This window comes from Macrobrachium nipponense, chromosome 4 (genome assembly GCF_015104395.2).
Source record: "Macrobrachium nipponense isolate FS-2020 chromosome 4, ASM1510439v2, whole genome shotgun sequence".
Classification (NCBI taxonomy): domain Eukaryota; kingdom Metazoa; phylum Arthropoda; class Malacostraca; order Decapoda; family Palaemonidae; genus Macrobrachium; species Macrobrachium nipponense.
In genome coordinates this window covers 30838042-30865541 of record NC_061100.1, presented here as the reverse complement: position 1 = coordinate 30865541, position 27500 = coordinate 30838042, and positions in this window count along the sequence as shown.

The following is a 27500-nucleotide window of genomic DNA, read 5'->3' as shown; positions in this document are numbered from 1 at the left end:
GATGTGATCTGACCTCCAGCTTACTCGAGATGCGCAATGGAAAGATTTTTCTTTTCCCCTCATACAAAGTAAGTTTTAATCGTTTATTTTCCATACTTTTAAAGTTTAATTAAAACATGCTAAAATCTATGGTCAAATAAAGCCTTGTTTCACAAAAGAAAATTAAAATAAATATGCAGATGAGTGTGATGGAATATAGCAAAGCATAATCTGGGATATGTAAAAGCACTCCACCTAAATGAGATCCTCGTAGGAATTCCAAAGAGAGTAAATATTCTAGACGAAAAAAAGAAAGTAACATCAAGTCGTCTTCAGAGCCTAGTTAGAAGAGAAGGAAAACAGGAAAAGTCTGTCATGATGGGACCTATGTGCCTGGTGGGCTTTAGTTGGCACTCAGAGTGTGCCACCTGGTCATATAATTCTGCATTCAACTAAGTGTCAGAAAGATAATGAAGAAGAGGCCTCTTGGGCGGTCAGGAAATTCTATCACATGCAGGGAAAAGTAAGTGTAATATTTTGTTATAGAGATGACGTTGCATAAAGTAAGCAAGCAATCAAATAAGACCATTAACATTGCATTATGCAAGGTGCTTTATATCTTGGCTGGGGAAATATTATATACGCAAAATATGCATTTGAGTAAGTTATATTTGTGTCAAATTTTCATGAAACCTTGAAGTTGATTTTCTCACAACACGCTTTTCATGAATTTAGTTGTACTGAATTGGCAAAAAAAATCACCATTATTCAAAATATCAGCAACAATAAAAAGTTATAGTTCTGCGTGCATTTTAGAATACTTTCAAAGTTAGAATTCGATTTTATGTGTGTTTTTTCAATAGGTTTAAATTTGAGCGATTTAGACCTTATGTCTAAGAACTTTTAATTATGATTTTACTGTTCGTTTCATTGTAATTATGGGCGAAAGTTTGTAAGTACATAAACTTCAAATATACGTGAAAAATTTGCAAAGGAATTAAAAGAAAAGTGTAATAAATTTCAAAGAGTCTCTAAAAACAGAAAAACACCTATAACTAAGAATATGTTCAGTTAAATTTATTGAAATATTCTGTCGAAACGTCTTCAACATTGTTAACAAACTTTGATCAAAGTTTTGGAAGTCTAAATACAATGTTTACGTGAGTGAATAGTTAATTTATCACTTTAGAATGTTCACAGCAGGATTATATTTACATATCTATAAATATCTGCATAATTATGAATTAGTGCACTAACACCCAAACTTCCAAAATGCAGAACTTGTCATCACCGACTGCCTTGGTCTCCTAGAACAAATTTCTCTCTCAGATTTCGTATGTCAACTTTAACAGCTCTGCTTTTCTTCTTGCCTTTTCATTTTCTTTTTCTTCCTTAACCTTTAAACCCTTTCTTCTCTCCCTTCTTGCTCTCTCTTGGCTTCTAGTTCCACTCGATTGGCCAAACCTTTGATGTGCCACTCCCTGAAATTACGCGATGTGCTCTTCCTTGTGTGGACTTTGTATTCCTTTTTCCATTTTCTTTGATGAGTAGCAGTATGGGTCTTTCGTTTCTCTCTTGATCTTAACGCAAGCTTGCTAAGACTTTTATTAAGACATGCTGAGACATTTGCTAAGACTTACTAAGACTTTTACCAAGACTTTGGCTTCCTGAGATTCAAAGTCTTAAGCACCTTTGCAAAGTCGATTTGATTTATAATAGGTCCAGATGTTAAATGAAATGCAGCATCCATTTTGTTCAAATGAGCTGGTATTATAGCAACACAGGAATGAGTAGTTTCTCCTTGACATGGCTAATCATTTATAAAATCCATGTCTCCTATAATAACTAAATAAGTTTATTGATTCATTAATCAACAGATAAATAAATAATGAAATAAATGTGATATATTCTGATTTTTTTTAAGATTTTGGGGAGAAAGGATTTCACAAATAGCAGTTTTTCAAAAAAATATCAGAATGAAAATCCCCGAATTAGATGGTCACAATGCTTATGTATATCGTCATATAATTACCTTATTCCATCTCATATTTCATATTAAGAATGTAGAATATCCTTACATCTTATCTTTTATCTCCAATTAGGTTTTCAGAGTATATTCATTCCCACTGCTTGAAAATTGAAAATTTTATAATGAAGTCTAAAAACCCCGAATAAACCAATGGTATTAACATCTTAATGAAAAACAGATTGAATATATTCTCTTTCGTAAATTATCACATAATCTTATTACTGGGCAACTAATACTCATGTAAAATCTTTGGTACTCTAGATGCTAGCAGACCATATCCTGTGTCCTTTATTATATTAATAGATAACGACGGAAAAGGGTCGTATTTGAGCTTCATCTTTAAATATATTTACTTTTTTTAAAAGCCAATATTATTATTATTATTATTATTATTATTATTATTATTATTTTATTATTATTATTATTATTATTATTATTATTATTATTATTATTATTATTATTATTATTATTTTTTTTTTTTTTGCTCTATCACAGTCCTCCAATTCGACTGGGTGGTATTTAGTGTGGGGTTCCGGGTTGCATCCTGCCGTCCTTAGGAGTCCATCACTTTTCTACTATGTGTGCCGTTTCTAGGATCACACTCTTCTGCATGAGGCCCGGAGCTACTTCAGCCTCTAGTTTTTTCTAGATTCCTTTCAGGGATCTTGGGATCGTGGCCTAGTGCTCCTATGATTATGGGTACGATTTCCACTGGCATATCCCATATCCTTCTTATTTTCTATTTTCAGATCTTGATACTTATCCATTTTTTTCCCTCTCTTTCTCTTCAACTCTGGTGTCCCATGGTATTGCGACATCAATGAGTGATACTTTCTTCTTGACTTTGTCAATCAACGTCACGTCTGGTCTGTTTGCACGTATCACCCTATCCGTCCTGATACCATAGTCCCAGAGGATCTTTGCGTGATCGTTTTCTATCACTCCCTCAGGTTGGTGCTCGTACCACTTATTACTGCAAGGTAGCTGATGTTTCTTGCACAGGCTCCAGTGGAGGGCTTTGTCTACTGAATCATGCCTCTTTTTGTACTGGTTCTCTGCAAGTGCCGGGCATTCGCTTGCTATGTGGTTTATGGTTTCATTTTCGTATTGCACTTCCTACATATGGGAGAGATGTTATTTCCGTCTATCGTTCTTTGAACATATCTGGTTCTTAGGGCCTGATCTTGTGCCGCTGTTATCATTCCTTCAGTTTCCTTCTTTAGCTCTCCCCTCTGTAGCCATTGCCATGTGTCATCGCTGGCTAGTTCTTTAGTCTGTCTCATGTATTGTCCGTGCATTGGTTTGTTGTGCCAGTCCTCTGTTCTGTCTGTCTTTCTCCTGTCTCTGTACATTCTGGGTCTTCGTCTACTTTTATTTAGTCCTTCTTCCCATGCACTCTTTAGCCACTCGTCTTCACTGGTTTTCAGATATTGCCCCAGTGCTCTGTTTTTCGATGTTGACACAGTCCTCTATACTTAGTAGTCCTCTCCCTCCTTCCTTTCGTGTTATGTATAGTTTGTCCGTATTTGCTCTTGGGTGTAGTGCTTTTGTGTATTGTCATATGTTTCCTGGTTTTCTGATCTATGCTGCGGAGTTCTGCCTTCGTCCATTCCACTATTCCTGCGCTGTATCTGATTACTGGCACTGCCCCATGTGTTTATGGCTTTTTATCATATTTCCGGCGTTGAGTTTTGACTTGAGTATCGCGTTGAGTCTCTGCATATATTCTTTCCTGATCGTGTCCTCATCTCTTGGTGTTTTATATCCCCTCCTTCCATTATTCCCAGGTATTTGTATCCTGTCTCATCTAGTATGTTTGATGTTGCTCCCATCTGGTAGCTTTATCCCTTCAGTTCTCGTTACTTTGCCTTTTTGTATGTTGACTAAGGCGCATTTTTCTATTCCAAACTCCATCTTGATGTCCCCAGATACAATCCTTACAGTCTGGATTAGGGTATCTATTTCCTTTGATGCTCTTACCATACAGCTTGATGTCGTCCATGAACATCAGATGGTTGATTCTGTTGCCTCTTTTCTTGAGTTGGTACCCGGCATCCATCTTCTGTAGTACTTTTGTCATGGGTATCATGGCTACTACGAAGAGTAGTGGGGACAGTGAGTCGCCCTGGAAGATCCCTCTCCTGATATTAACCTCTGCTAATCTTATTCCAGAGCTTGTAAGTATTGTATTCCAGTTGCGCATTGTATTTTTGAGGAAGCTGATGGTGTTTTCCTCTGCCCCATATATTTTCAGGCATTCTATTAGCCATGTGTGTGGTATCATGTCGAAGGCTTTCTTATAGTCTATCCATGCCATGCTTAGGTTGGTTTTCCTTCTCCTACTGTTCTTCATTACCATTTTGTCTATGAGGAGCTGGTCTTTTGTGCCCCTACACTTCCTTCTGCAGCCTTTCTGTTGGTGGGGATGGTGTTTGTCTCCTCTAGGTAATTGTATAGCCTTTCACTGATGATACCTGTTAGTAACTTCCACATTATTGGTAGGCAGGTGATAGGCCTGTAGTTACTGGCTATATTTCCCTTACTCTTGTCTTTTTGTACTAAGGATGTTCTTCCTGTGGTCATCCACAGGAAGAACATCCTTATTATTATTTTTTATTATTATTATTATTATTATTATTATTTTATTATTATTTATTATTATTATTATTATTATTATTATTTAGTTATTATTATTATTATTTATTTATTCTATTTTTTTTTATTTTATTTTTTTTGCTCTATCACAGTCCTCCAATTCGACTGGGTGGTATTTATAGTGTGGGGTTCCGGGTTGCATATTGCGTCCTTAGGAGTCCATCACTTTTCTTACTATGTGCGCCGTTTCTAGGATCACACTCTTCTGCATGAGTCCTGGAGCTACTTCAGCGTCTAGTTTTTCTAGATTCCTTTTCAGGGATCTTGGGATCGTGCCTAGTGCTCCTATGATTATGGGTATAATTTCCATTGGCATATCCCATATCCTTCTTATTTCTATTTTCAGATCTTGATACTTATCCATTTTTTCCTTCTCTTTCTCGTCAACTCTGGTGTCCCATGGTATTGCGACATCAATGAGTGATACTTTCTTCTTGACTTTGTCAATCAACGTCACGTCTGGTCTGTTTGCACATATCACCCTATCTGTTCTGATACCATAGTCCCAGATGATCTTTGCCTGATACGTTTTCTATCACTCACTCAGGTTGTTGCTCGTACCACTTATTACTGCAAGGTAGCTGATGTTTCTTGCACAGGCTCCAGTGGAGGGCTTTTGCCACTGAATCATGCCTCTTTTTGTACTGGTTTTGTGCAAGTGCCGGACATTCGCTTGCTATGTGGTTTTTATGGTTTTCATTTTTCGTATTGCACTTCCTACATATGGAGAGATGTTATTATTATTATTATTATTATTATTATTATTATTATTATTATTATTATTATTATTATTATTATTATTATTTATTGGAGGGAGACCCTCTTTCAAACAAGTCTTATTGAAAGATATTGCTGCATCAGCTGCATTCAACTTGTAAATAGTCTTCCATATTTTTGTAATAATAGCTTTCTCTCTGCTATTACAACTGGCGAGTATTGCGCCGATATTACTCATCAGGAGGAGTCAATTTCAGGGATAATGGTTACAAATTTATTTATTTGTTACAGTAAATGAACAAATAGGCCAAAATATAAGTTAATATGGTGGCCAACGTTTTTCTCGGTATCATCCGAGCATGATCACGGCAGTGGATCGGAGCAGACTGTTGGTGCTGTCAAGATCTACTCAATATACAGCGGCAGGTCAGCAGGGTTCAACCGCTAGCCTGGTTTTCATTGGCCGGTGGCGTAATGTGCTCCCGCCATTGGTTGAGGGAAGCCTTGCCCCAGCCTCGACAGTCTGCTAGGCTGCAACTTCGCGACCTTCAACGACGAGAAGCGTCTTGAAAAAAACTTCCTTCAACCAATGGCGGGAGCGCATTGCGCCACCGGCCAATGAAAACGCAGCTAGCGGTTGACCCCCTGCTGACCTGCCGGTATATATTCAGTAGATCTTGACAGCACCAACAGTCTGCTCCGATCCACTGCCGTGATCATAGCATCACGTTTTATTTACTTCGTGATCAAGTTATTCATTATATATATATATATATATATATATATATATATATATATATATATATATATATATATATGTGTGTGTGTGTGTGTGTGTGTGTGTGTGTGTGTGTGTGCGGGCATGCAAGCTCGTAAGTCTCAGCACTTGAACCCATGCGTTTCAGACCACGATTCGAAGAAATGCTTTACAGCCTCCATCCGGCATTATGCCAAATGTCATTCTTAATTCGTTCAAACTCCTGTTACCTGCAAATGTTATGATAATTTCAGCTCTTCAAAAAGCACTAAACGTCATTATTCACGCCACGAAATGCCGAGGTATTTAGGAGCAACGTTTTTCCTCACCAAAATGAGGTATTCGACGTATCTGTAATTACAGTAAAGGAGAAACGCATGTTTTTTTTATTATTATTATTGCTGAGAGAAGTGAATATGCACTGTTAATTTTTGTTCAATTGGGGAACTAATACAACAATCATGCCGCAAGAGGAATAGTATTTAATCTTACAGAAATATTAAGTAACATTCCGTTATAACAATAATAATAATAATAAGAAAAAAAAAATAATAGTGAACAAATCAACATTGATTCAAGTTCAAATATGTAGTTAAAATTGTTTAATAAAATATAGTATATTTGCAATTTACATCAAATGATTGGATTTTATCTAATTAAGTGAGTATTGTATTTATAATAATAATAATAATAATAATAATGAATAATAATAATAATAATAATAAGCATTGTACTATACCAGAGAGTCTCTGTTCCCTTGTGATAATTCAGCTTGAAAGGAATATATAATTTAATAAGACCTCATTACGAAAGAGAATGAAGGATATGCCTTTATCATTTTCGCGTCTATGATAAGAATGGGAATTCTAATTAATATGAATTAATTCTGTCTGTAATTTTGTTAATCTTTTCCTCAGGTTACTGTTACTCTTCTATTAGGATATATTATATATACATTTATATATATAATATTAAATATATAATATATATATATATTATAATATATGTATACATATATAAATATATATATATATATATATATATGATATATATATATATATATATATATTTATATATATATATATACATATATATATATATATATATATATATATATATATATATATAGATAATACATATATATATTAGTTATATATATATATATAATTTTTTATACATATATATATCATATATATATATATATATATATATATATAGATCATATATTATATATATATATATATAAATATATATATATCTATATATAGTATTATATATATATATATATATATATATATATTATATATATCTATATATATATATATATATATATATATCTATATATATATATATATATATATATATATATGTGTGTGTGTGTGTGTGTGTGTGTGTGTATGTATGTATACAAATTATATATAGAATACTTATATGTATACATACACATTTATATAATATATAAGGCCTACACTACTCTGCAATACATAATCACCTTCATACTGGGAAACAATAAACAATAAAAGGAATAATTTTTGTCGTATCGAAATCAGAAGCTCTTTAGCAACGTCATTCATCAATGACGTTGACCGTTGCTGAATAACCACTGGTTCCATGCAACGAAAAAGCATCATACAAACAAACAAAAAACAAACAATCAATGGCGTTGTTAAATGACGAGACCTTCACTGTGGCTAATAAGACGTTGATCTAAAATATATATATTTTTTGTATCGGTAACCCAGGATGATGAAACAGCTGACAAAACATTCTTTTAGGTATTTGTATCGGTAATCCAGTGAGCTGACCCTCTTGAAATAAACGTTCTTTTAGAAAAATGACCCTAAGCAGGTTTTCAGTAAATAGAAACAGTTTTTCTTAAACCTTTATAAAGTATTCTTTTAGGAAAATTAGCCTACGCTGGTTTTCAGTGCAAAGAAACTCCCTACCTGAAACCTTTAGAAAACATTCTTTTAGGAAAAATAACCTAAACTGGTTTGCAGTAAATAGAAATAGTTTTTATTAAACCTCAAAAAGCATTCTTTTAGGAAAAATAACCTAGTATTGTTTTCAATGCAAAGAAACTGCCTTCCTAAAACCTTTGGAAAGAAAATATTCATCAAGAAAATTAACCTAAACTGGTTTGCAGTGAATAGAAACAGTCTTCTTGACACCTTAGAAAACCATTCTTTTAGGAAAATTACCCAACAAAAAGAGGCCTGGTTTAATCTTATGTATAAAATGAGTTTCTCCAACTTCTGATATCAAAAAACAACTTGGAAATGCAAAGGAAATAAAACTGGAAATTAAACGTATACCTCCGCGCGGAAAGAGAGAAAGTAATTTAACGTTTTGCAAACTACAAAGGGAAGGGGGATTAATCTCCAGTCGAGGGAAAAGCGAAACGAAGTCTTCTAAAAATGCGACCGCTCAGTCATTTCTGAATATTTATAAACTCGGGTTTGAAAGAATTACGCTTCGGCCAGCACAAAAGGAAAGGATATTTGTTTGAATGTCGAGAAAATTGCATGAAAACGTAACTCATCTCCGAGAGGAGAAACTGACATCAGTAATTCATGTGTGGAAAACTGCAGTGGAAAAAATATGCCATCCCGGAAGATTAAAAGAAAAAAAGAATGCGTGCATGTAATTTGCTGATGAGAAATACAACATTATTTGTCTGTCATTAAAATAAGAGAGAGAGAGAGAGAGAGAGAGAGAGAGAGAGAGAGAGAGAGAGGGGGGGAGGGAGAGTTATTACGACATTTATAGATTTTAATTTACAGACGATATGATGATATATGCATATATATATATATATACATATATACTATATATATATATATATATATATATATATATATATATATATATATATATATATATATATATATGGCAGTAATAGATATGCAGAGAGAGAGAGAGAGAGAGAGAGAGAGAGAGAGAGAGAGAGAGAGAGAGAGAGGATAAACTTCATATTATCAGTGCATATGAAGTCCATACGAAAGATACATTACTAAAGCCAAGACAATTCTGCATTCCAAAGTGCAAAATCACTGGAAAAAGTCCAACCCTACTGAAAGGTTTTTTATAATAATGTTGAGTTAGAGGGACGACAAAGGATAACGAAATCTTTTATTTGAGAGTGAGCAATCAAAAACTATCTAAAATAAGTGAGAGAGAAGGAAGCGATTATTCCCCATTTACACAGGAATCGAGTGGAACAAAAATAAATTAAAACTAGGAGGAAGGGATGAATTCTTTATTGAAGGTAAAATGGACAAAGAAAAAGAATAAGAACCATTTTTTTCAAGTTTTCTTGTTATTATGAATTGTAATAATATCTGGAAAACTCTAACAAAACATTAAATTAATAATATGTTTTTATAAATATATTATTCAGATACAAGGTGAATTGTTAAGGGTAGTAACTGTATTGTATCTTTTACTTGATCAAATATAAGAAGACGAAATACAAAACAGAAGTCACAAAGCTAAAACAAGGATCAAAGAAGAAAAATGGATAGATAAATAAACTAATAAATAGATGAAAATACAAAAAAATTATTATGATGTAAGGTGAATTGTTTAAGCGTATTTATGCGTTCCATCTTCCCCTGAATAAGTCTAAGAGATAAAATACGAGATAAACGTCACAAATCTAAAAAGAGGGAAACAAAAAAGTACTCTGACTGCTCAGAAAATTAAACACTACACAAAAAAAAAAAAAAAAAAAACTTTGGTTTCCCAAGCGAAATTGCAAAGGGAAAAACTTCTGCCCAAGAGAGAACGTAAACACTTTACCGACTTGCAAAGAAAAAAAATAGCAAAGGGAATTAAACTTTGACTCTCGAAAGGAAGAAAATAACTTTTTCCTTTGGAGGGTAAATTTAGCCCGTCGGTGGATGCAAATATTGCGTGTATGAAAGTAAGAGATATAGGAGACAATGTAAAAGAAATGCTACTTTATATGGCTGTAAGTTATCTTTGTGATAATTATATTAAATTCACTTATAAAATTGCAGTAGCAAAATGCTATACATATTTGAATTACGCAATAATCAAACCGAGATGCCAACCAGATTCGCTGAACAGCAGCGGCACCAATATGCAGCAAATGCCCATCGCTGTCGAACTTTTCAGTTCCATAGGTCCTTTATCCCTTACACCGTTGGACTGTGGCACAGCCTCCCAGAGGAAGTCGTTACAGTTGGAACTTCAGAAGTTCAAGCGAAGGTTTACTACATTATAACCCTAATACTATTCTCCTTGCATCTGATATGTTATCTATTTGTTAGTTTATTATCCTGCTTTAATTTAATAAGTGGGGTCTCTTCTTTCTGTATTTCTCTTAACCTCGTCTTAGTTCTTCCTAATGAACACCACATTTTTTGGAAGCTTAAATTTCAAGTCAATAAGCCCTTTTGTGGCTTGTTCCATAATAATAATAAATAATAATAATAATAATAATAATAATAATAATAATAATAATAATAATAATAATAATAATAATATGTTCTATTGAAGGAGATTGCTGCTTCAGCTGCATTTACTTTATAGAAGTTCTTTTCTATTCTTCTTATTACGGCTTTTTCAGTCGAGATATATCAAATTTCTCTCTCTCTCTCTCTCTCTCTCTCTCTCTCTCTCTCTCTCTCTCTCTCTCTCTCTCTCATGCAAGCGCTTTCACCAGTCTGAATGAGAAGCCTAGATTTTCCAGATGAAAGAACAGACAAGGAATTTGGGAAACAGCCGAGCGTTGAAACGCCGGACTTGACAAGGCAGCGTTGAAAGTCCCAGGTGGTGACGAATCTATCGGTTCCTTTGAAGCCAGAGAGAGAGAGAGAGAGAGAGAGAGAGAGAGAGAGAGAGAGGAAGCAGACCAAAGTATAATGGCTGGTCGTTTTAAACATTTTCCTAAAACCTTTCGCTTTTTTTTGGAAACGTTTCCCACCAAAATCCTGAGAGGTTCGTTTGAATGGGTCCTGGGTAGGAAAAGTTAAAACGTAATTTGGTTTAATATTAACGTTATTTTGATGTATTCATAGTTTCATTTGAAGACAAATAATGTCTGGTTTTTTAACATCGTCGTAAAATCGTTCGCGTTTTTGTTTGGAAACGTTTCCCTCCAAAATCCTGAGTTTCGTTTGAATGGGTCATCGGTAGGAAAAGTTAGATCGTAATTTGGCTTAATATCAATGTTATTCGGTGAATTTCTATTTTCCTTTGAGGACAAATAATGTTTGTTTATTTAACATCTTCCTAAAGCCGCTCGCGTTTTTTTGGAAACATTTCCCACCAAAATCCTGAGTTTCGTTTGAATGAGTCCTGGGTAGGAAAAGTTAAAACGTAATTTGGCTTAATAGTAATGTTATTTTGATGAATTTATAATTTCCCTTGAGGACTAATAATGGCTGGTTGATTGAACATTTTCCTGGAAACGTTCTCGTTTTTTAGAAACGTTCCCTAACTCTGATCGTTTCGTTTTAATGGATTCTTAGTGAGAACCGTTAATACTAACCGTTAAACTTAATTTAACGTAATCTTAGTTTCTTTGATGAATTGATAGCTTCCTTTGAGGACGAAGTATAATGGTGGGGCCTTTTGGACGTTTTCCTACAACCATTCTTATATTTGGAACCGTTCCTCCCCCCACTACACCCTAACAGTTTCGCTGTAAAATCCACCTAATTTGTCTTTCTAGATATCTAAACTGGTCTTTAATTTAGCTATCGGTCCTCCCACAAAAACCACATCCCCCGACCCACCCAACAACCTAAAGTTTCGTTTTAATGGTTCCTCGATTTATAAAAAAAACAAAAACAAAATAGCTGGATATTTTATTCACTTATGCTCACCTCTTATATCAAATCTACCTAATTTGTCTTTCTAGAAATCTAAACCGTTCTCTAACTTTAGCTATCGCCCCACCCCCACCCCACCCTACACCCCAGACCCACCCAACAACCCTGATACTTTCGTTGTTTTAATGGTTCTTCCGATTCATTAACAACAAAAAAAAAGAAAAAAAATAGCATGGATATCTTTTGCTTCCACTTATGACTCCTAGGGATCACTTTGAAATTTGGTATATAGCTAAACTGACCTACAAAATATCATACAATGGAGTAATAAAATTGCTTTTAGATAGAAAATCGCTAAACGTTGTGTGAAAATCATATGACAATGCTATTTTCTTTCGTTTGTTCTCGCTCAAAGATGCGTTGGTGAATATTGGGTACACATACTTTTAAACCCTAACGAGTGAGAGTATCCAAACTGTAAAGTGAAACGCATAAAGATAAGAATAGAAAACCAGTGAAAATGGAAAACTGCAGAACGTTTGCAACGTTTCTAGTCCCTGTGGAACAGGGAACTCGATAAAACGGTCACGTAAAAAGTGGAATTCGCAATCAACGGAAAATTTTCTTTTACCTTTACGGGTCATTGTGCAGCTTAGGCAAAAGTGCAAAAGAAAGCGACAGGACCCATTCCTTCCGTACAGCCTTTTAGGTCTTTCTGAGAGTAGCTGCAATAGACAGTATTCCTATTTTTATGAGGACAAATCTAATAGACCAATTAAACATATTCCAAAATTAAGGTAAAGAAGACAATAAACACACTATATGCACGCACACGTTTCAGTCAGAACAGACCCTTACTTTTAGGAAGGATGGAAATATTTTTTAAAGAATAGTTGCAATAGGGAATATTATTATTCGAAGTGGTACAAACAAAGAAAATTATTAAACATATGACATAATGAATATAAAAAAGGACCATCAAAACTCTATATACATATTGCAACCATTTACTTCAAATATCAAAACCTCTACATCCTTGATCACTGGTGAACAGTGGACAATAGATAAGTTACAAAAGTATTCATAAACCATATGCAGGTGTAGCAATATACTACAATAGGCAATATTCTTATTTTTCAAAAAGAAACCCACAAAATTACTGTGTATAACGCGTTTACTTATAAATCTGTGGGTTTCTTTTTCAATCTTCAGAAGAAAACTGAATGAAGTATTGTTTAGTTCATTCTTATATCTATTAGTACATGTTTCAAATGGTAATTATACTTACGCCATAGCGAAAATAAAGACTTATAAACACCATATGCACGTTACATTTATTTCGGATATGATGACGTCTTTATCCCTGATCACTGGTGAAATGTAGACATCGATAAGTTACAAGGGAATTCATAAAGCATATGGTATAGTTGTAGCAATACGTTACAATAGGCAATATTATTATTTTTATTAGGACACTTCTTAAAAAAAACTAATTAAACTTTCAGACACCAAAACTTCCGTATGCCTTCCTGATCACTGGTGAAATGTGGACGATTTGTGAATAAAAAGAGTATTTATAAAGCATATATCGCATGGCAATACTTCGTTGGTGGTACTTAGAAGTCCTTTGACCCGGGATGTGAAGAGGTCATTCCAATAATTATTAGAATACCAGGATTCAGAGCACTTACTCTGAAAGGGGAATTTAAATGAAACCCACACTTGAACAGCTTTAGATGAGTGTCTATGAGTACAAAGGCTTTAGTGAGTGAACGGATTATTGAGCCAATTCCTCCACATAGAAGTGAAGAATAGATGATAAAAATGAAAATTAAAGTAAAAAGATATAAACTGCTGAGGTACTACATTCTTCCACGTTAGGCAAGTAAGAGACATTAGACTCTCTGAAGTTATGGCTAATCTTAGAGGATAATTATCATTATTAATATTAAAACGAGTAAAAATTCGCAGAAAAAACCGAGTCTTCTATCCGGCCATAGGACTCATAGCTGCGGTCCATTAAACTCAGCCAGGCCGTGTGGTGGCCTGTGTTGTTAGCCTATGGCTAACTTTGAATTTAAATAAAATAAAAACTGCTACCGCTAGAGGGCTGCAATTTGCTATGTTTGATGATTGGAGGGTGGATGATCTACATACAAATTTGCAGCCCTCTAGCCTTAGTAGTCATCAAGATCTGAGGGCGGACGGGCAGACAATGCAGGAACAATAGTTGTCTTTTACAGAAAACTAAATTATAATCCATATTCATATGGAACTAGTATAGAGGGGTCATTGACTTGAAATTCAGGATTCCAAGGAATATGGCGTTCATTTAAAAGCATGTACGGTAGATATAATAGAAAATACAGAAAGAGGAGGTTACTTATTAAATTTTTTTTTAAATGTATATACACAGATTAATAGACTATCAATATCACAAATCTTAGCCAAGATCATTTTGGAAACAATGATTTTATCAATATAGTGAGAGTAAACAATGCGTGGAATGAAAGAACAACACTAGACTGAAATCAGTCCCAATAAAAACACAGAGATTCTTCTGTCTGAAGACCAGAATGGGCGAAGACCCACATAAAAAATGCCATCGCTCCTGTCACAGAAGGGAAACATTAATTTTGAAACTTGTTCGCACCTGTAAATAAAAACAGCTGTGGAAAAATTGAACTCCGGAAATATCGCCTTACTCAATAAACGACGCAGCCAGATATTGTAGCTAGGATAAAAAGAGGAATATTTTACCGAGGAGAGACAGAGGTGATCGAAGAGGAATACATTGATACAGGCTGGCATTTTCAAGGTAACACACAGCAATAGGAATGAAGAAGAGAAGGGATTTAGCTTTAAGCCATGTTGATGTAATAAATAAAAATAATATTTTATTTATATGTGTGTGTGTGTGTGGATGTTACTTGTACAAGCGTGATTTTTTTTGTTTTGTTTACAAAAGTTAAGCCATATAACTTCGCTCAATAACAAATCCATAATACCTTGGGTAATATAGTATCATATATATATAATATATATATAGATATATATATATCTATATATATATAGTATAGATATCGAGTATATATAGTTAGATATATATATATTAGATATATATAGAGATCTAATTATATATATATATAGTATATATATAATATATATATATAGTATATATATATATATATATATCTATATATATATAGTATATATAGATATATAGATATATAAATATATATTTGATATATATATATATAGATATATATATATATGTATATATATATATATATATATATATATATAGATATATATATATTAGATATAGATATATATATATCTATATATAATATATAGAATATATATATATAATATAATATGTATATATATATATATATATATATATCATATATAATTATATATATATATATATATAATATATATTAATATATATAGAGATATATATTATATATAGATGTAGATCGTATATATTAAATATATAGATATATATATATATGTATTATAGATTATATATATATATATAATATATATAATATATATATATATATGTAGATATATATATAATATTATATATATATATATTATAGATATTATATATATCTAATATATATTATATTATATATATTATATATCTATATATATATCTATATATATATATATGTAGATATATTATATAGATATATATATATATATATATATATTATATATAATATAATCTATATTATATTTATTATATATAATATATATATATAGATTTATATATATATTATATATTTATATCTAATTTATATATATATATATATATATATTACTATCATATATCTATAGATATATTTATATAATGTAGATATATATATATATAGATATTATATAGATATATTAATATACATTTAAATAGATATATATATATAATATATAAGGTATAATCTATATATCTACATGTAGTATTATTTATATATATTGATTATATATAATTTATCTAAATAGTTTATATTAATAATATTAATAATCCCTAATTATTATATTTATATATATATCATATTATATATTATTATTATTATTATAATTTTATATTATATCTTATCTGTCGATATATAATCTAATATAAAATAATTTTATATAGTCTATAGATATATATATATTATCCTATATATAATAAATCATCTTATATTTATGATCATATTACTTATATACTATATATAATATATTATATATAATATAATATATAATTTTTTTTATTCTATAGATCATATATCCTATATATATCTGATAATATAATATATTATATTATACTATTTGTTATATATATAATGTTAAAAAAAAAAAAAAAAAAAATTATTATTATATAAATTTTAATTACTTCATATATAGGAATTAATATATATCTCTAGATTTCATATAGATATATATAGAATATATATATAAACATATCTAATATAATATATAATATATATATATATATATATAATATATCTATATATATCAATATATATCTATATATAGATATCTATAGATATGATAATATATAATATATATAGATATAAGATAATATATATAGTATATATATATATATATATTATATATAAGACATAATGAGATATTTATTCATATATATATATATATATATTCTAGAAATATAATATATATATATATACCTATATATATATATATATATATATATATGTAGAATATATATATATATGATAAGATATATAGATATATATATATATAAGATCAGATATAGATAATATAATAGATATAAATATTTATATATTATATTACATAATTATTATCATATATTACCATATATACATATATATATATATATATATATATATATATATATATATATATATATTATTATATATCTGTAAAAAAAACAACTGCCTTTACACCAAACCCTTCAGTACAGAGGAAGAAGATAGAATGACCAAAGAAGGAACAACACCACCAAAGACGACTATGCCAGATATAGTTGAGCAGAGGAGCAGCCACCGTTTAACGATGGAACGAGTCTTTTAATATATAATGACTCTAAGGTCGTCAAATAATCTGCATCCTTAGAATATGCTAATATGGAAAAGTGCTGTTTCTTGACCTCAATTTTACAATTGATAGCATGATTTTTTTATATTTGAATGTTCTGGTTTGCTCAATCTATGTCCCGTTCTAAAACCCAACCAGAAGTAGTGTAATAACGCATCTGCAACAACCTTTTCGTTGATCCAATATAAGTACCAGGACATCCTGGGCATGTCCTGGTACTTATATTGGATCAACGAAAAGGTTGTTGCAGATGCGTTATTACAGTCACTTAGGGTTGAGTTTTAGAATGGGACAAAGATTGAGCAGACCAGAACATTCAAATATAAAAAATCATGCTATCAATTGTAAAATTGAGGTCAAGAAACAGCACTTTTCCATATTAGCATATTCTAAGGATGCAGATTATTTGACGACCTTAGAGTCATAATATATTAAAAGACTCGTTCCATCGTTAAACGGTGGCTGCTCCTCTGCTCAACTATATCTGGCATAGTCGTCTTTGGAGGTTGTTGTTCCTTCTTGGTCCATTCTATCTTCTTCCTCTGTACCTGAAGGTTGTGTAACAGCAGTTGTTTTTACTTTGCCTCTAATTTTAGTCTTTTAATGTTTTTAATTGTCATTTGAAGAACCCTGTGTATTTTTAGTATTTTTAATGTTATTATTTTGTCATTTTTCAGTCTGATGATGCACATAGTCATGTGCGAAACGTTTCTCTATGAATAAATCTCTTAAAAGCATCCATGTGTCTTCGGCATTCTTGAATTGATATATATATATATATATATATAATATATATATATATATATATATATATATATATATATATATATATATATATCTAGAGATATATATATATATATAGATTATATATATATATATATATAATATATATATATATATATATAGTATATATAGTATATATATAATATATATATATCTTATATATAGATATATATATAGATAATATATTATATATATATATATATATATATATATATATACTATATATATAATATATATATATATATATATATATATATCTGTAAGACATAGGGATTTTGGATTAATAATATATTGTTCGTACGTTCTCTGTAACCTATGGAATGTGGAGAACAGGGCAGAGTAACGACTGAGAGTAGCTGATGAATGAGATTCTAGGGGATGGCGTGAGATAAAAATGCTTAGTTTGTCGAGTCAATGTACGACAGTTTATGAACTCTTCCCAAAGTGCCTTTGTGAAACTAGATGCAGCTAGAACCGCGAGGCGTTGTCGAAGTGTGCATTCGTATGTGCGTGTGCGCCTCTTCTATTCATAATGTCACTAGCCAAGTTTATGGGAAGACTTGCACAGACATTCGGGGAGGAAGGCGAAGCCATGATGGCAGATGCCAAAGTGTTTTTATTTATCAGTGAGTGATATTCCGGTTGGGAATGAGTAAGTGTACCTTTACTTTAGCCAAAGGGATGGCTTGTTTGATATCTTGTAAGATGTTCCATTTTATTAACTTTGTCTTTAAACTTGTGTGTGTACTTACCGAGATGTGTTCTGTATCTTTGACAGAACGGATCTGGAAATACCGGGGAACTAAAGAGTTTTACGGAGGGGAGGTGTGGACTTTTGGGTGACTTGACAATGTTAGTCTGTAAGACTGGATTACTTAGTTAATCGATTTAGTTATTCTTGTAAATAAACGTTATGTTATGATGCAACTCTCTCATTTTCATTACCTGTTAGAATGGAGAGAGAGAGAGAGAGAGAGAAGAGAGAGAGAAGAGATGGGTGATTGCGGGGAGAGAGAGAGAGAGAGAGCCTGTGTATGTAATGGGTGTGGGGGTCTGCCTTCCGTTTCGTTGTCCATTGCTTACCTTATGAATACTGGGGGTCTTCCCCCCATGTTTTTATAGTGGTGGCAGCGGTTAAGAGGGGATATAGAAAAGTCCTTCTTTTTTTCTTTTTTTATGCCTAGGAACGTCAATGCGGAGATGCGTTGGCCAGGTTAAGAGGGGATATAGAAAGTCTTCTTTCTTTTTTTATGCCTAGGAACGTCAATGTGGAGATGGTTGGCCAGTTAGAAGATAAAAGGGGTAGAGAAAATGTCCGTCCGTGAGATGGGGGGATGAGGAAAGAAAATTTCTATTAGGGTCATCAAATTTGCTCGTACCGAGATTCTTCAGGGTAGGAGTCGTGAGACAAGCAACTCAGTCTAGTTCATGAGTGAGTGTTACTAGGGGTCATCTCACCGGTTGCGTTTGTATTGTGCCGACGAGATTTACGTATTCTACGGAGAATTTCGAGTTCTTTTTTCCCATTATGGAGTGGTGAGTGTTAAACTATTGTTTTGAAGGAGTGGGGTTTGTTTAAATATTTCAGGGTTATGGGATTGGTTCAAGAGGTCAATAATTTTTCTTGTTTTTGCCCCATAGTGATGTATTTTCTTTATTTGCACGTGTTTATAATAGACGTATGCATTCGTCTTTGTTTAAAACATAGGAGTGATTTTTTCTATGCATGGGAACTGTGCTTAGATAAGCATATGGCTTAGTGACACAGAGCGGCCACAATTTTACGGGCTCAGCACACTTCTGCAGAGAGGCGCCTTGCATTGCGAGGGTACGGGCATCCCTCAGGGGGATAGTAGCATGGAAGGTACCACTAGCCTCCCTCGAGAGATAGTGCAGGGATGGGGGATACTGCTGGTATGCCTCAGGCTGTTCTGCCGCTCGACTGAGGGGTTGTTCTCAGGGGGGGAGAATTTTTTTTTTTTTTTTTCTCAAGTGTGGGTGGGGGAACTCCCCTTTTCCTTTTTTTTTTCTTTGTGTGTTGGAGATGGATTTGGCCTTGACATTGAATGCTAAGATATCAGCTGATTGATTAGTTGATGAAGTGAAATGGGTGCCCGAGAGTCTTTTTTTTAGAAAAGAGATTTTTTTTTTCTCCCTTGGATGAAGAGAAAAGGAAATAAAAAGAGATTTTTCTTTTCCGAAAATGAGGGGAAAAGTAGTTTACATGCACGGGATGTGTTATATGTTTCTTTGTGCCTTGAAAGACACAAATATAAGGAGGATACACAGATTATTTTTTTTATTGTGTTGGAGAAAACTTACTTTGAAATGCCGATATTGGTGTTGGTATCGTCGTTTGTGTGGCAATGGTGTTATGTCATGGTGTTGCATGCTGGAGAAATTGTATGTCATAGGATTCAGCAATTGTGTATGCTATTTGAATTTCACCCTTACTTGAGATTTTTGCAAGAGAATTATTGCTATGAAGAGTTATTATTATTGTTAATAATTGTTATACTTGAGATGTGTCACGGGAGGTTTGCTTAAGTATAATTATCATTACGGGAGAATTGTTTTACGAGAGATTTGAGATATTTCATGGGAGATTAGTTGATAATTATTACAGATAATTATTCAGGGATAATTATTACAATGAATTAATGGGAGAAGTCTTGTGTTAATTATTTGTTGAGTTTTTGTAACTTTGGAGAATATTTTCAGTGATTCACGGGGATGAGTTTTGCTGAATCTTGATGAATCTGATTGAATCTTGGTAAATTGTGTGGAATTTTGCTGAATTTTACTGAATTTTTTGCTGAATTTTTGGAGAATGGACAAGCATTAACTTTGGTGATATTTTTTGTACTGATACTGATGATTTTGATGATAGCAATTTTTTTGGTGATTTTGTGATTGTGATATTTCTGATGCTGATTTTTTATATACTAATACGTGGGTGTTTTAATGCTGTCAAGGGAGGTGAAATCTTTTGTGATTATGGGAAGAACTAACAACACATTTTAGTTTTTTTTTTTCTTTTTTTTTATGAGTTCAGCAGATAATTGCTTGACATCTAGTGAGTTACGGGAGATAGTTAATGGTGCCGTTGATTTTTCTTTTCTCCTTTTTTGGAAATTAGCCATCGCTGACACAAGTTTTTTTTACCAAGGGTGAATTTGAATTTATTTTTTTCCTCTCCAGTTAGTATGAATATTATCTCAGTTCGTGACTTAGAGTCATTTAAGAGAACGTGTTCGTGTTTTAGCTATTTGATGCTATAGAGAATGAGTCTTTTGGGAGAATTTTTGCACGTTTTGATTGCATACATAATGGCACTACATTTTTTCTCTGGATATTTATGTTCCAGAAATTGTGAGTTTTCTTGCACAATACCTTAGTTGTATTTGTGACAAATTTGTGAGAGATAGGAAACTTGGCTAAGTTTTCTAGTGGCTTATGTCGTAGTGCATATGGGGAAGTCTTTGCTTAGACACTGTGATTTTGGAATTATGTTATAATGACTTGTGGCACATTGGTGGTTTTTTCTAGAATTTTCTAGACAGTTTTATTTGCCGAGTTTTTGCCCTTTTTTAGCAGTTATGCTAAATGGAGTGAGTTTTTATAGTTTTTGACTATAACATTGAGTTATTCTCTGGAGAATTGGAGTTAGAATTGAGATATAATTGAGATATATTATTTTGGGGAGATAATTGGAGGTATATATTATTTTGGAGTTATATTTGAGATATAATATATGGGAGATATATTTTTTTGGCCATTTTTGATATTTGCCAATGTGATATGAGCTATGTTTAGTTCAATTATTTTGCAGCCATCTTTGTTGCAAATAGAGACATATTTGGAGATTATGGGGCAATATTTGTGAGTATGTGAGTTAGTTGCCTTGAGTGCACATTTTTTTGGAGATGGGATTTCATATTTTGATATTCCTTTTTGGAGATATATTTTTTGGAGCCTTGTTTTGTTCCACATGGAGTTATTGGGGAAATAGAGGTAAATATTTTGTATTTGCCGAAATAGAGGTGATTATTGTCTATTCCTGGAGTGGTGTCTTTTTTTTCTACTGACATGTGGCTTTGGAGAAATAAGAGAATAATATAAGGGGGTTGGTTATTAACCAAATGGAGGAAATATTTTTATAACCGGAGTGGTGTTATTATTAATATGGTGTCTCATAATGGAGTTGGAATTAATCTTGGGCGGGTGACTCTCTTTTTTTTGTGGTTATGGAGTTTTTCTTGAGCCAAGAGAAGATTTCTGTGGTTCTCTTTTTTGGTTTCGTGTCTATTTAGAGGCGAATGGCATTACTGCATTACGAGTTATTTGGAGATGTGTGTGCATTTTTTATGTTCACAAGTGTGCTATTCTTGGAGAAATATAATTTGGGCAAAGTCATGTTGAGAGAATAAGTCTTCGAGACAAATTTTTGAACATATTAGTCTTATCCTGGAGTTAATTCTGTGAAATGTGTCAGTTAGACCTTTTTTTCTTGAGAATCATGAGTTTCCAAACTTATGTGTCTGACTAGACAATTTTTGTGCTACTGTTTGAGCATGCGTCCGCAGACGATTTTTCTGCTGACAAGCGTGTGATGAGCCGTGTGCTGAGCGTGTGCTGTTTCTTTTCTTCTGATGGTGATAGATCAGAATTTTTGCAATATCTGGAAATGTTGGCTATAGCATTTCACGAAAGCGCATGTGTGAGAGTTTGCTTTCTGGCAAATTCCGGGGCTTTACATGGAGCATTTCTTGGGAAAAACGCGGGAGTTATGCATATTATACATGTGTTATGTATTTTGTGATTGGGGAAACTTATTTGTGATTATCTTTTTTTTATTATTTTTCTTCCTTTTCCTATGAGAGATATGATTTGGGGATTGAGCTTAAGTAGCATTTCCTTTTTGGACGGGAGATTTGATTTTACCGGGAGATGTAATTTTTCGAGGGTTATTGTTTACGTAAATGGGAGTTTGACATTAAGTCTCATTGTGATTAATTATTGAGCAGTAAAGGGGTTTTTGCTGTTAAAAGTTGGAGATTTTTGCTGATTTTGTGGGTTGGTTAAATGTCAGAACTTGAGAGAACGTTTTTGGGTCTGGGTATGTTACGAGATACTTTCTTTTTCTTTCTTGAGCTTGTTACGATTTTTTCTTTTTTTTTGTGAGCACATTCGAGTTCGAAATGTGAGTGCAGAATTCCGTGGAGTTGCTGTGATTTCTGAGTTGTGTGTGTGCTGATGTGCGAGTTTGGAGAATTGAGTTGGAGAACTTGATGTTTCTTTTTCTTAGAGAGTTGTGATAATGACTTATCATTTTAGTAGTCATATTTGAGGGAGTTAATTGGGAGACGTTCAGTTAGTATTTCTGACCTTTTTGAGATCATTGTTTGAAAGAGGTAGTATGTTTGGGTTAATTTTCTTAGATTGACCAGAGACTTGACTGACATACTAACACACACCCGCCAAAAGTCGTTCCCCGACGCCAGCAAGACGTCCACCAGCCGTGCCGAGAGGTTGCTGCCATGTTGTCCAGGGTGATTACAAGTATTTCCATGATGGGTGTTCGAGAGAATTCTACAGCGTGTTTTTTTGGGGATCTACAAGAAGCCGTGAGAGTCTTCTACGATGAGGGAGGCATTCCGTCTTCCTACAGTTGCTACAGCCTGCTATAGCCTGTTGCTGTCTGTTCAGCTACTTGCAGACAAACGAAGAGGGATATTCAAGAATCCTAATGCAGAAAATATGAGAGAAAATGCGTCTTGTGTTATTGGGAGATTAAAGCGTGATAAGACTTTATTTTATAATGCCAGAGACGTGCAGTTTTACTTATATATATATATATATATATATATATATATATATATATATATATATATATATATATATATATATATATATATATATATATATATATATATCAATTCAGGAATGCCGAAGACACATGGATGCTTTTAAAAGATTTATTCATAGAGAAACGTTTCACACATGACTATGTGCATCATCAGACTGAAAAATGACAAAATAATAACATTAAAAATACTAAAAATACACAGGGTTCTTCAAATGACAATTAAAAACATTAAAAGACTAAAATTAGAGGCAAAGTAAAAACAACTGCTGTTACACCAACCTTCAGGTACAGAGGAAGAAGATAGAATGACCAAAGAAGGAACAACAACCTCCAAAGACGACTATGCCAGATATAGTTGAGCAGAGGAGCAGCCACCGTTTAACGATGGAACGAGTCTTTTAATAATCTGCATCCTTAGAATATGCTAATATGGAAAAGTGCTGTTTCTTGACCTCAATTTTACAATTGATAGCATGATTTTTTATATTTGAATGTTCTGGTCTGCTCAATCTTTGTCCCATTCTAAAACTCAACCCTAAGTGACTGTAATAACGCATCTGCAACAACCTTTTCGTTGATCCAATATAAGTACCAGGACATCCTGGGCATGTCAACTTTATAGACCCACATTGGATCGCATGAAGGGCTGCAGATGGTCCTTGAAGCCAAACAAGGAGCCAATTTTACTGGGATTATGTTTTATATTAATTTTAAATTAATGCACGGTATTTCAGTTTCAATAATTTGTATCAGTTTATGCGAAAATTTGGAGTTGAAAATATAAGGGATTGAAGCATACATGAGTTTTTTCAGAACATTAAAATTAATATCAAATAATCCCAGTAAAATTGGCTCCTTGTTTGGCTTCAAGGACCATCTGCAGCCCTTCATGCGATCCAATGTGGTCTATAAGTTTACATGCCCAGGATGTCCTGGTACTTATATTGGATCAACGAAAAGGATGTTGCAGATGCGTTATTACACTCACTTCGGGTTGAGTTTTAGAACGGGACAAAGATTGAGCAAACCAGAACATTCAAATATAAAAAAATCATGCTATCAATTGTAAAATTGAGGTCAAGAAACAGCACTTTTCCATATTAGCATATTCTAAGGATGCAGATAATTCGACGACCTTAGAGTCATTATATATTAAAAGACTCGTTCCATCGTTAAACGGTGGCTGCTCCTCTGCTCAACTATATCTGGCATAGTCGTCTTTGGAGGTTGTTGTTCCTTCTTTGGTCATTCTATCTTCTTCCTCTGTACCTGAAGGTTGGTGTAACAGCAGTTGTTTTTACTTTGCCTCTAATGTTAGTCTTTTAATGTTTTTAATTGTCATTTGAAGAATCCTGTGTATTTTTAGTATTTTTAATGTTATTATTTTGTCATTTTTCAGACTGATGATGCACATAGTCGTGTGCGAAACGTTTCTCTATTAATAAATCTCTTAAAAGCATCTATGTGTCTTCGGCATTCCTGAATTGATGTTTGAGCATCATACTGCAATAGTATATATATATATATATATATATATATATATATATATATATATATATATATATATATATATATATATATATATATATATATATATATATATATATATATATATATATACCAGTTATTACAATCACACAGTAAAAAGAACTGTATAACCTCATTATAAACTTAATATCTTTGGACAATGCACCTTTTTTTATATCTATCTCTGTATTGTGTCACTGTTGTGAACCCAATTACCTCTCATTGATCTCAGTGGCTTTTGTACAATATATGAACCTTTTGTTTCTTGTAACGATATCCCAGCTTTTTTTGTAAATATTTGACATAAGCTGTCTGGACAATAGGCAAATTTAAGTTCCTGCTTTTCCTCTTTGTTGTTTGTGCTTGGGTTATGAAAGTGAAGTTATACATAATTAAAAATGATATAGTTTCATAGCCCTCACCTCATACATTTCATCATAATTTTCATATCTATTTCAAAATCATTTCTCATGCTTATCATTTTCAATTTCCTTTATTAGAGTTTTAAAGATATTTCTATTCTTTTATGGATGTTTGTCTGTGGCCATTTGTGTCGTAAATAGAACTGTTGAATTTGAATTTGAATCAGTGTTATATGATTCGTAAGTGATATCCTTTTCATATAGAGCATAATTTGATTGATTCAGCAATTTATTTTCTTGATATTTATTGATATTCAAAGTTTTCCTGGGGGTGGAATTCATTCCTACTTCCCAGGCATAACAAAAGGTACGTATATTTAAGAGCATATATTATAAAATTAATTGGTAATTAGAATTTGCAATAAAAAACAGTACACATAATAATACTGGAAAAGTATAAAGGGCGGAACTGATAATCTTATAACTCTCTCTCTCTCTCTCTTCTCTCTCTCTCTCTCTCTCTCTCTCTCTCTCTCTCTCTCTCTATGTGTAATTTCAGAGTATTTTCAATATAATTAGGTAACTCCCTCTGAGTGTGTGTGTTTGTGTGTGTGTGTGTGTGTGTGTGTGTGTGTGTGTGTAAATGTTTGTAGTTTCAAGATAATTGCAAAAAAAAAATTTAATCAGGCAACTAAATAAAGACATTCTCTCTCTCTCTCTCTCTCTCTCTCTCTCTCTCTCTCTCTCTCTCTCTCTCTCTCTCTCTCTCAACATGGGAGAAAAAAAATTGTTTGTGAGCTTCTATAATGGAAAGGTCGGAAGTTGAACAAACTTTTTGAGAAGTTCACAGCAAAGGGATGGAGGATATTAAGCCTTACAAATGTTTTTTCTCACTAAGAGTTCTACAGATAGAGCCTCTAGGAATCTGGGAAAAGCTACCTTGCTTTGGTATAAAAAAGAAAACTATGATCGAAAATTAAAGCTTTTGTATTTTTTCCTCATTGTTTGTGGGCAAAATTAGGTTTATATCTATTTAGAAAATTATCCTAAATATTCCAGAGGTTCTATTGTCTTGACAGACGTCTTTGCAATTTCCATTCTTGTGTCTTTCAGTTGAATACAGACAATCTTTTATAGTCTGGTTCCTATGGAAGGGTGTGATTTAATGCCAAGTCTCAATGTATATTGTATCAAAGGAAGAACACACACACACACACACACACACATATATGTGTGTGTGTATTTATTTATGAATGTATGTATGTGTCCTTATCAGGATTCATATTTCATTCAGAAAGGTACTCTTCAGTACTTACTAATTCTCTGCAATATTTCATTGCTTCAATTGATTTTTATTTATTTTAGTTCAGTTGAACGTCACGAACGTCTGCAGCTATAATACACTAGATAGACTCTAAGTCAAATCATGTCGAGTGAAGTTTGAATTTCATTTATTTCTTTGAAGATTTATTTAAGTCTCTAAAGGTTACAAATAACCTCAATTTGAGGTCATACTCACTGTAACTTTGCAGTCAAAAACACACACCAGTTTCATGCAACTCATGTCACTATTTTGCCAAAAAAAAAGTTCGGTAATGTCAATAATCAGTCTGAATGAGTAAAAAAAATCATATTCCAGAAAGTTATACAGAATCCCTATTATTAGTCAGCTACTGCTCACAAACTGGTGACAAAATATCAGTTTGTCATTTCAATATAATTTACGTATGAGTTTGAGTTTGAGTAAATGTATAATAGAGTCGAACTTCTCAGTGCCAGTGTTCGTTTATTCCTAACACCGCTGGACTGTGGAAGTCTCCATGAAGATTTTATGCCATTATAAAGACTCAAAATATCAAGCGAATATTCAATACATTACAACCCGAGAACAACTCGCCTTATATTTTACTAATTCATTTATATGTCTATCGATTTGTATATTGATTCATTCACT